Raw genomic sequence first — 15,737 nt, forward strand, 5'->3', positions numbered from 1 at the left:
CTGAATGAATAATTCCTTCCAACATAAACATCAAAATGAACTATCCCTTCACAAAGTTCAACACATATAGGAAATAAAAAGTCAGAAACTGGGGTGAAAACATTAGATTCGAGCTCATCAATACAGTTTAAGAAGGCTGTCACATCCCAGAAATCATAAAGAATAGGTAAAACTCCAATTACTTAAACTCTACCATTGAAGGAAAATACCACTCCAAATTCCTCCACCCAAATCCCAGAACACAGCTGATTATTGCAAAGCCTTTGTTTCTTGATTATTCAGCATACTTTTGGCTAATATTTTTTACACCCATGGAATACACGTGCTGGGCATAGCTGATCATTTTTGCATGGGAATTAGAGCCAACAGATTTTGTGGGAGCAGTGCAGGTTGGACATCTTTCCCTTAGAGCTGTGACAGGCTTGAAAGACAAAAAATACTGTGTATCTTTCTCAGTTATGGAAGAAATAGTTGGGAAAAGTTGATGGTGAAGAAAGATCACAAAAGCCAGGAGAGATGCTAAACCAAAAGTCTCCTGAATGTTTGCATTTCCAGTGCTTGAGGCAATGAAGGACACAGTTGCTGAATAGGTATCATTTGCAATGGTAATTTTGTGTTCTGACTAATGTAGTCCTTTTTTCAGCTTTAAAGAGAGATCTAACCCACAATTTTCACTCTGCTTCTCTGTAGCATTTGCTATTCTTTTCACAGCCGATGTTGCATATATGTAAGAAATGACCCATTATTGTCATGTAACTGTTATTGTTGTAAGAATCTTTACAGAGCACAAAGAGCCTGAAAAAAAGCAATGTACCTGCAAATTGACCTTGTGCTACCACATATTAAGAATTTATTACACTGTTCCTTTCAGGAATAGAATAGATTTCATCTGAGCTTTTGCTTTTAATCAGTTTGTTTGACATTAGTTTTTTGTGTCACTTGTAAGAAGAACCATAACAAGGTATGGTAAATTAAATTAAAATAAGGAGAGGACCAACTAGGAAGACAAAGATGCTGATTAATATGATATTTTAAATCAAAATTATTTCATTTTGTTAGTGACATTTTTATCAAATTAACTTTTATCATCTAAAATGCATGTGTGAACATTGACACAATCACAAATCTGCATGAAAATCTAGTAGATTTTCCATCAAATTTAGTAGAAAAGCTTTTGTATTTTTTACTCTATTTGAAGAGAAACCTGAATTATTGTCTCAAAAAACTTGCAGGACTGCTTCTCACTGATCTGATAACTATTTCTCAGATTTTAAAATTTTATTATTATTTTTGTGTTGAACTCAAATATTTTGTGGATACACACCAAAAAGAACTCAAAAAAAGTCCATTGTAATACTTCATCATGTGTTTTGGCCCATGGATTTCTTTCAAATTATGCTGTTTCAGCAGGTTTCTTGTGACTTGTCCAAACACTATCAGCAAGTGAGTGAAAGCACTCAGGATAGCTTACGGCCACATCCATCATCTTTACTAGCCAAAAATCACTGACAAAAGAATGTCACAGAAACTGATTTAAAAGCTGGGGAAAAAAAACTTGATGTAAACAACAGTTTTACACAGCAGAGAATCCACACTATAAAATACCCTTGCACCTCCAGAGACTTGCATCTAGCATTGTTTGAAGCTGTATTACTTATTTCTTGCCTAAAAATGAGTGATTATTATGCTGATATGTTCTATGAAAAAACTCCACAGAAATATTAAAATGATAAAAAGGAAATTACCTCATTAATAGCAAAAAAAGGGAGGCTATTCATTTTATCCCCAGATATCTTGATTAATGGGTTTTTTTGGTTTGATCAATTGTTTTGACTGCTCTGTATTGTAAATCTCTGAGAATCACAGTAAGAGCTATACAGAGGGAGATAGATCCCAAGGAGTTTCTGGATAGGCTTCAGAGACAAGATTCTGTTTTGGTGTAGGATTAAAGTTTGGGACAGATATGCGTAATTCATTATTAGATCCTGCCAGATGCATATTCTATATAGGTAGATGTAGAGCTGTTTATTGATGTCTGAGTCTCTGCTGTGACTGCAGTCAGGGCTATGATAAGACTTGAGAAGGGTTATGATGGTTATTTAAATCTCACTTATTCCAAGTGGATCTGAGAATACTGAAATCTAAGGTGTTGGGTGAAATTTCTTCTAGATATTTTGAGAGATCTCACATTGCAATAAAGACTAATGCTGAATTCCAAAACTTTGACATCATTTACAAAGGAGACTTCCTAGTTCTGGGCAGTCTTTGTGTTAGGAAATTTCAGAAAACAAACAAAACCACACCATTGGCAAACCTGTCCTTAAGCAGTTGAAAAAAATCTTTCAGAAAATTTCAGCTAAAATATGATCTTACTATGAGGAAAATAAACAGCATCTGTGTTTGTCTTTTTGTCATTTATAGAAGGTGCGGTATCAGCAGATAGGACAGCTCAGACAGTCAAACCTTGAGCCTTTGAAGTTAAATTCATAGACTGCTGTACATCAAAATCATACCCTGATGATAAGTTCATTTAATAAACAAGTACGATAAATACAACACATACTGTTGTCTCCAAATATTCACATTAGACTTTTAGGAAGAACAATAGTATTTCAAAGTAATGAAGAAAAGATATGGACCTTGAAAATCATAAAATCATAGAGTGGTTTGCATTACAGGGGACTTTTAAGATCATCCCTTTCTAGCCCCCTTGACACCTTCCGCTAGACCGGGTTGCTCAAAGCTGCATCCTGGCCTTGGACATGTACAGGGATGGGGCATCCACAACTTCTCTGGGCACCTGTTCCAGTGCTTCACCACCCTCACAGTAAAGAATTTCTTCCTTAGAATATCTAATCTAAACCTACCCTCCTTCTGTTACCCCTTGTCCCATCAATATATGCTTGTAAAAAGTGCTATTCACCCTAGACCCTGTTGTCTACCCAGTTACCTCAATTGAGGGAACTGGTGTTAATTGACAATTGTAATACACTTATGGTTGAAAATTCTTGTGTGAAATACAACTTTCCTTAGTTAACTAGCAGGGATATTACCTTTAAAAGTGACTTGTGAATTGGGTACATATGGAAAAATCTATAATTTTTGCAATTTTGTTACACATTCACACAGATGCACACATATGCTTTTCAGGATAGTCAGAGGAGCTATGGTGAAGCTAAAATTTAGGTGTAGCTATGAGGTTGTTTTGGTAAATTATGCTACCCTGTGAAGCTGAATAAATCATTGGGAACATAATACAGATGCTGCTCACTGGGCTATCAAGCTTAATCTTTTTCTGTCTTAGGCAGCCATACCACAGAGCCACATCTAAATATATTAAATTCCACTTTATAATAATTTAGATTTCTTGCCTTTCTAATGAAAGCCCACGTCAGAACCATTTTCCTCTGATGGTCAAACCTCTTCTAATATTCAGCTTAACCTTCACTATGGACAGTTGAATTAAAGTGTACATACTTAAATTTAACTGAAAAAAAAAAAAAAAGATTAAATTTTGCAGATAGTAATGCAATTTCCTCAGGAAGCAGCTGGCTCCTGGGCTGGTAAATACTCTCCCCACACAGGTATGGAGTTCACTGTGAGTTAATATACCTGACATGGAGCAGGGAAAATTAGTTCCATATTACTCTGCTTATAGTGCTATACTTCTTCAAAATGTCTGGGGTATCTCTACACTGTCCTGAAGATATTTAAGCGTATTATCAAAGCTTGGAATACTTTTCATAAAGCTGCTGGTGTTAAGTATATCTTTTTCACAGACAGCCATATTGTCCGTCTAAATAACATTTGCTCTAGCAAAAAAAAAAAAAATCCCAAAGCAACTCTACTCAAAAAGAGATATAATGAAATAAATGTGGTTAAAGAGATGCAAAAATAGAAGCAAAAAATATTTGAAAAGTGTTTCTGCATCAGTTCAGGCAATATATGTCTTCTAGAGCTCAAAAAATGAAATTCAGAAAGGTATTTATGTAATTATAACAAAATAAAGCAATATAATAAGATTTCTTTTTATTTTGATGATGCAAACCCACCAGCAGAAAAAGAAAAATGAAAAAAATCCAAGGAAATCACTACATATGTTGCCTTATTTCTTGTAGTTTTGAATTTTTACTGCTTTGATGGACCAGTTAACTAATTCTGTAATATTAATCTGGGTTCATAATTGTATGTATTTGGTTGTTAATGATTAAATAGCAAATAATTCATAAAACATGAAAATTAATCAAATAATTCTGACTTTAAAGGCCCTCTTGAGGGAAAACAAATTCCTCACATGACTGAGTTCTGTTGTGCCTCTTTTTATTTATAACATGGTCCTAGAATTCTACATACAATACAAGATAAACTAAGTTCTGTTTAAGAAGAAATGTCCCCTTGACTGGGCAGACTATAAACACATGTTGAGTTATGTATGAACATTAAATATTTTTATGAAGAAAAAGCCCTTTTCCCAAGTTGCTCTTGTTTTAAATGGCAATAATTTTTCAATTGCATTGATTGATAACTGTTAGTAAAAGAGCATTAAAAATTAAAGAATTGTTATTCATGTATTTCCTCTAAAGCTAACTTAAAGTGTTACCTAAATATTTTTTTCAATGATTATAGCCTAAAATCAAAGATCTATGTCTTTTCAATGCACACTTTTTTTTTTTGTCACATTTGTCTGACTGTGAATGAACTAGCATTTTGTGCAGCAGGGACATTGGATCTGTATTCACTGTGAATTTTTCTTAAGTTTGCTCTACAGACTAATGCTCTAATCTTGCCACCATACCTTTGCACTGTCTCTTTCGGATATAAATTCACAGAAGTACTGAATATGTATCATAGACCCCACATACACTTAGGAGCAAATTTATACATGGGTAATGAAGAGAAAGGACCGATTTTTAGGTTTTGTTGTCAGTTTTATCTGTAACCTTACTCCCTTCTTTGCAGTCTTCTCTCTAATGAATGCACAATACAGCCAGGTCACTGAAAAGTCATCTACTAGATCACCTACTGATTTGAATGGAAGGAAATGGTGTGGATCATAAAGTGGTGCTATAAAGTATGAGTCATGGAACTACGATAACAGAGACTCTATTCCAAGCTCTGCTTTAAGTTGTTTAAATCAATGCAGCAGAAGTCTCAGTATTGTCACCTTTCAAAAGTCTGTTCCTTCACAGTATCAGAACTAAAATTTCGTTTTAAGGTCATCTTCAGTTAGATTTACTCACATGTATTTTCTGAGATATAACTTCTATACTGTCTTACTTAACACAGTCTTATGGAGAAAGAAATCAAGTAAATGTTCAGATGTGTGAACTTAATGTTCCTCAATATATTTAAACACATTTACATATCAGAGTAGGTATTGACTAAGGTAGTAGCATAGATATATCATTGTGAATCAAGAATAAATGAGAATAAAACCAGACAGATGAATGTAGAGCATATCACTAATAAAGTGCATAGAAACCAACTTTCACAGTAATTGTGAAGCTTGTCCTTTTATTTTTATTTATGAATTTACCTAAATTTTAAATAAGTCTGTTTAACTAGGAACCTATTTTCAATATTCTAAACAATTTCCCAGTGGAAAGGGTAAACATTTTGAAAGGTTTTAAAATAGCAAGCAGATATGTCTTGATTTAAATTGCTTCAATTTAAAACTTTAAACTACTTTACTTTTTTTTCCTATGTTAATGCCAATTATCATAAAGTGCTTCTCCCAATACTCATCATAATCACAGATCACTCTATTTCCATAAATTCTATTTTTAAAGGCCTCTGTAGTTTCCATGGTATTAACTTTTCCTATATTTTAATTTTTAAACTACAATTAAGTTCAGTTTCTGTCACCATCCCTTTCAACAGTATATTAATTTTGTTATCATTTTACACAATTGCAAGAATTTTTCTGTATTTTCCTCTTTCATTGCAAAGGTATAGGGACTTCTCTTCAGGCCCCAGAGAATGCGACAAATTTGTTATATCTTCTAGGATACCTTAATAAATTATTGATTTATTATCTAAAAAATTTATTGTCCAACATTTGCTTGTGTTTTGAGAGAAAAAAAATCAGTTTATGTTGACTCTTATGTGAAAAGATAAAGGAAATAAGTTTCATATAAGGCATCATTTAATAGTGAGTGCAGTAGGGTTTAGGATTTTCTTGCAATTCTATTCATTAATTTATATTATGTTCAAACCAGCTACTCAGTGAAATTACCAAACGCTTATGACCAGCAGAGATTTCAGCAGCACACAGATCCTCTGGCTTTTTGAAGTTTCCTCTTTCAGAGATTTAACAAGCCATTTAGCTGCTCAAGTCAATCTCCTGTTTTTTTACAGTTCCTTGTAGCTATGACCAGGGAAATTTCTTCTCACTTACCTGCCAGCACAGATTTAAAGGCAGTGACAATAATAGTGAGACCAGTCCAGCTACACTGGCAACCTTTGGTCTTCCACAGGGCTATCCATGCTCAAACAGCCCTGAGCTTTCTCCAGGATTATGCCCTGCCTTGACAAATGTGGAGGGAGAGCACAGGGGAAAAGAGGGAACAGAAACCTTATGGCACAACAGGAAATAAAAGAGATTGTCTTGTCTAGACAGCACATAAAAAGGCTAAGAATGCATATGGTTACTGTCATCTCACACAGAGCAGGAAGGACAGACTGAAGAGGTATTGCAAATAGAAGCCAATATCAGGTACAAACTGGCCACTCGAATGAATGAGTGCAGAGGTTAAAAAAAAAAGATTATAATATCACTCCTAAATCTTACACTTTTACTGTCAGATTTCATTATCAATAAAATTTTCAGTGCAATCATCCCAGGAAAAAAGTCCTGTATTTGTCCTTTAGATCAAAGATAGTTTTCCAGATGGAATTCATATGTTGTGATGCTTAAGATAGGAAAGCACTGAACTGGCGCTACATGTCTCCTCTGGTCCTATATTCCCAAATAATCTCGGTTGAACTCTCCAAACAATATAGGATGAAAAGATTTTTCTCAGTCATTTCACAGCGTCTTTTGAAAGGAAGATGGTGGGATTTGATAGACTGGCCCTCAGTATGGCTGACACCTGGAAGATCTGAGTGCCATGAAAAAGTTTACAATGAACCCAGACCTGCAGAACTGAGAAGTCCTTCAAGTAACTATGGAAAACAGATCGTTGCCATCCTTGGTTTTGTGAACTCTTCCATGTGCTTGAGGTCTGATGTAATTTCATTTTTCCTTCATCTTGAGATTAAACAGCACATTAAACTTTCCTAAGTTTTCCCTGTGATTCATTTGACTCATTCAGTTTGTCCAACTCTCATTTGAAGTATAACTGCCAAATGAAAATACAATCTTTCATTTGGAGTCTTAGTAGCACCTTGAAAGGGGACTTCAAATTTTTTTTACACGAATGAAATTTTAACCCTGTATGAGAATGAAGAGTTCACTTTATTTTCCTCTGATATCTGCTGTTTAATGCATTTACTTGGCCAGTAAACATTTAGAGAAAGGATATCTTAAATGTTTATATAATGCCTAGCACAAATTGCTCCCATACCCAGTTGTAGGTTCTAAGACAACTGTAATACATGTAAAGAGTTTGTGAATGACTGATATTTCTATTACTGCTAATGGACAGCATGTTTCAGTTATTTAGAAATTTAAAACCTACTTTCCTTCCCCAAATTCACTAGAAATTGCTGAGGTCTGAGCTCTCCCATAAGACCTGCCATAATTTCAAAGATAGGCACAGAGTACAGAGAAAAATTATTCCAGCACGCTGGATAAAAACTTCTGCATGCCTGATGTCATGCTCATTGTAATTTAAGTTTCACAAGTACCATAACTTGGTGTATCCATTTACTTTGTCTTGTCTTAGAGCTGCTGTTTTCCATGAAAGAAATAGATATGTAGAGTAAAATCTCTTAAACAAGATCACAGACTAAAAACAGAATCCTTTAGGTCGGAGAAGAGCTCCAACATCATCAAGTCCAACCTTTGTCTGAACACCATAGTGCCAGCTAGACTAGAGAACAAATTGCCATGTCCTGTCATTTCTTGAACATTTCCAGGGATGATGACTCTACCACCTCCCTGGGCAGCAGCCTGTTCCAACTACCCTTTCAGTGAAGAATTTCTGCCTGAACCTCCCCTGGCCCAGCTTTAGGACTTTGTCCTCTTATCCTGTCATTGATTGCCTGGGAGAGGAAGTCAAAATTTCCTTGTTACAATCTCCTTTCAGGTAGATGTAGAGATCAATAAGGTCTCCCCTGAGCCTCCTTTTCTCCAGGCTAAACAGACCCAGTTTCCTCAGCCATTCCTCCTATGACTTACTCTCTCTGTAAGCCTATGGATTCAGCTGCTACTATACTTTGAGATCATTGTGTCATCTGAAATAACAGACTATAGGGGGGCAGGGGTGGTGGCAGTGAGATCATAATGAACTAAAAATTTAAAACGAGCCATGTCTTCCATTTTCTTTGAGTTAGTGATATGTGCTTTTGATTTTAAAAAGAATATTTTACCTAGCAAAAACTTCTAGTTATTAATAACGGAGGAAAAATAAGCACTTCATCTAGAGAAAAATGGCTTTAAAGTTGTCACTACTTCTTTAATTCAAATGGTTGTAGGTTCTTCATAGCAATGTGACTAAAAGACCTATCACAGTTCTCATCTTCTAATTTCCTATTTTTGTTAGTGTCACATTATTACTGTTATTTAAAGCAGAAGGTTGCATTCAATTGCTTAGTAATTACTCAGTTGTAGAGCATTTTTAAAGATTAATGAAAGACTGGTAGACATTGACTGGTAGACATAGGCTATATGGCACAGAATCAAAGTGGAATATGAAGTTAAAGGAGATCTATTAATTTCCTTCTACTCCCAAACATTGCTACTACATTTATATGCATATGTGTTTGTGTGTATATATGTGTACATACATGCACATACATATAGGCATAAAATGGCTTTTTTCTCGTCTGTTTTTTGACCAGTAGCAGTGCAGTCATCCCAGCAACTCTGACAGCGTAGATTTGTTTGTTACCTGTGCTCTGTACAAGTAACAACTCTTTATTCTCACAAGACAGAGGTCTAAAGTAACAACAGTTAAAATACCAGCTCATTAATGCTGTGTATTGCTATGGATAGTGAAACAGCAGCAACATTGTGCAAGAAAGGAATATTAATAAAAATAAAAATAAAAATAAAAATAAAAATAAATTAGTGGATGCGTCTTGAAGTGTTTAGAAAGCAAAGTTCATCATCATAGATAATGGAACTTTCACATCAGAATAGAATGGAGTTCCAGATCTCTTCAGTGTCTCCACTGTCATCTGAGCACCCTGATTAGTAACAAGACTGCCCTCGAGTCACAGGTTTCTCTTTTGCTCTCTGTTACATAAATGAAGATCACAGAAGTTCAGGACCTTAAGACTTCAGGAAGCTATTTCTTAATGATTTCAAACAGCAACATCCTGTCTATTCCATATGTTCATCAGGCATTGGAAAAAATCTTTCAATGGGGAAATTTCTGCCTTGTGGGACCAGAGAAAGATTTAGAATTGTAAAGCTAAGGTTTGACAAGACAGAGATGAATGTGTACAAGGTTTCTTATTTATAAAGATACTAAAGACAGCCATTTTTTCTGTATCATAGTGATTCCATCATGCTGATTCTTTGCATAATATACATAATGTTTACAAGTGAATGCATATATGTATATACACAACATATATGTGGTATGTATTGTACTGAAATATATACAAACATGCAATATATATTTTACAACATATACCATGTATTATACTACAATAGTGATATTAATGGTTATTGCATATAAATAAATAAAATTGCAAAAAGAAATACATTTATATCCTAAACTTTTTTGTTCCGACTCAGATCTATTTCAGTCATAAAATCTCCCTAACAGAGTTGTTTTTAAGATTTTCAGACTCTCCATTGTGAATTACTTCACTTCTAGAACTGTATTTCACCAATTTAAATATAATACAGACCAACGATTTCATGAGGACTTTTAGGCAGAAAATAATGACACCAACCATCCACTTTAACAAACTGAATGAGGTATTATACTGCTTTCAAGGCAAAGCGCCTGGAGTGCTCTGCTCCCTTTATCTCTGTTCTTAAACTTTCTGGATTAAAGGGTTTTGTCCTAACTTGTTTCATTTAAAAACAGGTTTTAAAGCTCCTTGTGCAAAATTTATTACTGAAATATTGGGGTTTAACTTTCTTCCACTATTACAACTTAAAACAGATATGCTAACACTGAATATAATTGCAATGAGAGTTTGAAGGAAAAAGATGTCTCAGTTCAGACCTGTCACAGATTGACTCATAGAGGTGTATTTCTGTTAACTTTCCCAGAGACATTCCAGATTAACAGATGTAGAAGTGAAGCAGCACATAAGAGATAACTCCTATCAAACTCAAGCTTAACCTCTTGATTAAAATGATGTTAATGAAGGAGTCAAACTGAGCGTCTCCTTTTCCACTCTCCTTTCATACCTGTATTGGGTTAATGTAAGAATAATAGTAGCTTATTCTTTCACAGAGAACAGTGTATGCCCCCCATACTACTTTTACCTGAACACAGCTAGATATTTTGACTGAAATTTTAGTTTGAAAGAGTGTTTGAGGTATTACAGGCCATTTAGATTAGCAAAGGATGGATGAAAGAGGACTCTGTCACTCTAGATGAAGTCTTCTTTGTTTTCATAACACTAATGCTGTCCACCTCCCTGGTGACATCAGGATGTTACTGTGGTGATAAGCAGTACTCATGGACAACTATAGTTCTGACTGGCACAGGGGTCTCTGGCCTGAAAGGGGCTTTAACTGTGAAAGGAAAGGGTTCAAGGGGCTGAGGGTGCCCCTTGCTGGTTCTCTCCAGCACCCCAGAGCCTTCTCTTCAGAGTTGCTCCACCAGCCTGGCCCCTGCCCCATGGCCATGGGGCCTCACCCTGTGGCGGTGCAGGGTGCTGTGTGTCCTTCTGTCCTCTTCAGGGCAGTTTGCTGCCCCGTGTCCTTCTGTCCTCTTCAGGGCAGTTTCTCTGGCCTGTGCTTGTTCCCCTGAAGGGCTGCCCTCATCTCCCTCAGTATGAGCTGCCTTACTGTCGTCTCTCAGCTGGGGTGATGCCCAGCTTGGTGAAAGGGCACATTTTTCATGGCATTAGTCCTTCCCACAGAACTATGGCAATGTGAGAGTGTTCAAGATTTAGACCAACACTTCTGCTGACACAAGTGCTCAGACTTGTGACCAGCCTGTGTTTGGATGATTGCTTATGCAAGGAAGGACTGGAAAGAGGGAAGCAACATTTATTGTGATTTTAAAAGGACTTCTACTTCCATCAGCTTCAACAGAAATGTACCATCTTCTAGTGCTACATTTCATTCATACAGAAAAAGAACACTAGCTTCTCTAGTTTTATTTTCCACAGTGACTTAATCTTTCAGTTTTCTCTGATAAAAGCTTTCAGTAAAAGTGTTGACATGCAGATGTCACTGCTCCAGCCTCCATGTAGATTATGTGTTGTACATGAACAATGGATCCACACAGTCACCTCATGAAGTGTGGACTCCAGGACCACTGCAGTCACAGCACATGTAGAAGTAGTAGCAGCATGTTTTCCCAGAGAATCCACAGCTGAATAATGCTGTTCTCTGTCTTTAGCAGTTTTTTTTTTTTTTTTTTCACTTTTTTTTTCACACTTTTCCAATGTGCTATCTTATACCTCAGTCCAGCCAAAATTGGATCGTCCCACTTCTGGATTTATGCTATAGTCAACAAATGAATGCTTTATTCTGACAGAAACTAAAGTAAACTAACCTCAAGGTACAACTACAATCAAACATACCAGTTTACGGACAATGGGCATTGTAAGTGACCAAACAGAATACAGAGATGTTTTGATGAATCAAGTGTTAGGATTTTAATCTTAAATGTTCTGTTAGTGTTTCAGATTAGAACAATATTTTCACCATCTCTTCCATTCCTGTACAGGAGATGGACACTGGTAAAGGTATCTCAATATACATCCAGGAGCTAACAAAATAGCTTGTTGACACAACAGGCTAGACTGAAAATTCTGTAAAAGGAATATCTGCAGGAATCACTAGCCTTCTGGAGTTAGCAGTCATGCTCTATTATATCCTGTATGCCACAACTTCATTGTACTTAATGTCCATCTAAGCTTAGTTTATCACATCTCCTTCTATTATAGTCTGAAGTGCAGCTGCTGTATTTTTAAACTTTTTTTTAGTAAGTTCCCTAATTTACTGCAGAATCCTCATTGCTTCAGTATGTCATGTATTGTTGATTTTTGTCTGCTCTTTTTCATGCAATTCATCTTCCTGTAGCTCCATTCATGATCTATGAGGCAAATCATTTCACCTGTCAGCTTGCCGTGCCTCACAGATCTGCTGAAAATGAACACATGGTAGGCTGAGGTGAAGAAGCAGTCTGTGGTGTGCTTGTTTCTGGGCAGTATCTAAGCTATGCACACTTCTTCTCCATTTATATTGAAAGCTGCTGTTTCATCCTCTGTTCCAATAAAGCAAAATGCCTGTATGAGGTGTTAGTTTGCTGCTGTGTTGCATGCAGTGTTGAAAATAAGCAAAAGAAAACCAGATTTCTTTCCTATAAATAAAGCTTACAGGAGTATTGCTGTGCTAAATATAGATGAAACACAGAGCTCTGGATGTGACAGTCTTAATATGATCACTGTGTTTTAGGGACTACATCTGAGAGCTGTCTGTGTTAAGTTAGAGAGCATATGGGTTGCTATTTCAGATACTACCAGTAACATGACTGTGTGTGTTTATATATATAGAACTAGGAAAAAATGTTTCTTTATATTCTACAAACCTATTTTGAAATTATTTCATGAGTGAGTCCAGAACTATGGGGAAATAGATTCTTCTATCTGAAGAGACAAAACCATGGTTTATAGGGCATTAACGTGTATTCATATTCTTGCTTGACCATTTACCAAGCTTTTCTGTAATAGGTAGACATTCACCACAAAATTCCCTTAATCTTCTCTCAGAGCTATTTTATTTCATATAAATGATTGTATGTTCTTTGAAGCAAGACTCCAAACTTTCTTGTTCCAAATCCCCACAGAGTGTCTTACTGTCCTTCCAGGTTCTGAACAGAAGGACATGTGACTCTTGCCTGATAAACATTTTACTGATGGCACAAAAGCCAACACAGTGTTCTTATGGGCCGCTTATCTTGTTTGAATACTTATTGTGAAAAAAAACTTTTCCCACTTGCTGTCCTGCCCATAATTCTGGCTTTTTTTTGCTGGTGGTGGTGGTAAGTTTTTTCTTTGTTTTTGTTTTGTTTTTTTCCCACTCCAGCTTTGAAAAGTAATTTTGCTGAGGATAGAAATTTTTCTACACCAAGAGTGGCTTTTATGGCTAGGTAAAGCAATAAAAAGTGCATTACAGAAATGTTGATTTGCCACAGTTATAATTTTAATACAGTCAGGGAGACTTTTGTGATTTTACATAATTTAGGCAGTATATATGTGCAGTATATGTCAATACACTGTGGCATAGTTTTGACTGAAGCATTAAGTCCTAATTCTAATACCATCTAATGCCTGGTGTTTAAAGAGACAATCAGCCACTCACAAGAAAGTCTCTGTCAGATAAGAAGTGCTATATAGTTCAATATATACCTGTCTGTGCTTATGGCACTTTTCTGCTTTCTTCAGGAAGACAAATCTTGTTCTTAAAATACAAAGAGTTATAAATGCTTTGAGCGGTACAGAAATAAAAATATCCTTCTCAGAACTTTACTGTAATTGATGTTTATTACATCTGCATACTGCCAAGCAAAATCCAGAAGTCATTATTTTCTTGAGTGCTTTTCCAATATTATTATCATACTTGAGCATAAATTGAATAATAATCAAATGAAATTCTTTTTTTAGTACATGATGCTAAGATAGAGTAATGGATTTAGCAATGATGAAATAGGAATATTCTTCACAACTTTTTATTTTTAATTTGCCTACTTGTGTGATCATGCTGTCTGTCTAAAAGTCACCCATAAAAAGTTCTTAGCAGCCTTAACCACCTACTGAACCCCCTGCCAAACTCAAATATAAGTCCTTCCTTGTCCCATTGCTCCACACCCCTAGTTTGTTGAACAGGAAGACTCAGTTCCTTGTTCTTGGAAGTAAAATTTGTGAGAAATCTGTGATCATCCATTTCTTCTCGTAGCAGCAAGTTAGCCAGTCACCTGGAAAGGTACATACAGTAGAAAAAATTGGTGTTTACCAGCTCTGTCTCTATGTAAGGATGTTTCATGCAGTATGGTGGGGTGCATTACAGGGAGTTTAGAGGCAAGGTACCACAAATCTCCAGGACATCAAGGTTCACTGTTTTGGCTATTTATGAACAATCACATTTGAGCAGGATGATTTGTTGAAGTCAAAACACTTTTTGGAAACAGTCCAGAGACATTTACAATATTTTCAGTGTAAAGGTTTTGACTGAGAACAAACACTCAGGAGAGAAAGGCTTGCATCAAAAAGTTGACCCTTTCAACATGAAGCAAAAATTTTGACACGCTTCCACTTTGAAGTAGCATTTAAAAGGCTTTGTTTTCATGCCAAAGGAGAATAAAACAAATCTGGAAATTGAAAACTGTTGGTAAACCAAAGCACTATTTTCTAGCAAGATCTACTTCTTGCTTTTAACTCGACTAACTTTAATATTTAAAGATATTTAAGTGTAATAACACACAACTTGAACATTAATGTAATATTTTCTTATACAATTTGTAATTTCATTGTTAATATCAAATATTTTTTAGAATCTATCAGGTCACTTCATCATTAATCTTTATTAGTTATTTTTTTAAAAAGCAGCATCTATTGCTTAGATTGACGTAACACTGAGAATACATAATATACAGGAATATTTTAGAACATTGAGTGACAACCATACAATTGGACAGATACATAAGCTAAATAATCATTGCTCAAACACAAAAACTATTGCAGGAGTAAAGGTTTGCAGCATTCTTTTCTAGTTTTTTTAGTCTTTTAGTAGTCTTTTTGTAGTTCTATACTGGCTGAAATCTGTTTACTGAACTGGGTATTACAAAGTCTTTAAAAATCAGAACAGTTGCAGCTGAATGTAGCATTTAGTCATCATTGATTTCTGTGCACGGGTCATCAAAATGCATGCACTGAAAAGATCAGAGTTTGCAAATCATACCTAGTGTATGCCAGTGTACAATTAGTGCTAATAAAATGAAAAGACATTTCAAATTATTTTCACAGTATTTTTAAAAATGCATTTGAAAAGAAAGGAAATCTCATACAGTCACATTTCCATACATGTGCTTCTCATACAGCTTTTTTTTCCTTCTATTTGTCATAATTTAATGCACCTTATTATCAAAAAATTATTACACTTATTACAAAAATTGCAATCATGAACCATGATTTGGACTTGCAATAGGGGAATGTGTCATTTAATTGAATGAAACCCTAAGTAGTGTTTTTATTCATATTTATCTTAATGAATTAATTTACTATTTTTTTTCATCTTGTATGGGTATCAAGAGTCTTCGTACCTATTGCAGAGCCATTTTCATGGATGCTGCTTAAAAATAAAAACAGCTACAAAATATGGCGTGACAGTTTGGGAAAATAAAATCTAGAAAACAGACACAAGCTATGCAATAAAC

The sequence above is a fragment of the Corvus hawaiiensis genome, chromosome 26 (assembly GCF_020740725.1).
Source record: "Corvus hawaiiensis isolate bCorHaw1 chromosome 26, bCorHaw1.pri.cur, whole genome shotgun sequence".
Lineage (NCBI taxonomy): Eukaryota > Metazoa > Chordata > Aves > Passeriformes > Corvidae > Corvus > Corvus hawaiiensis.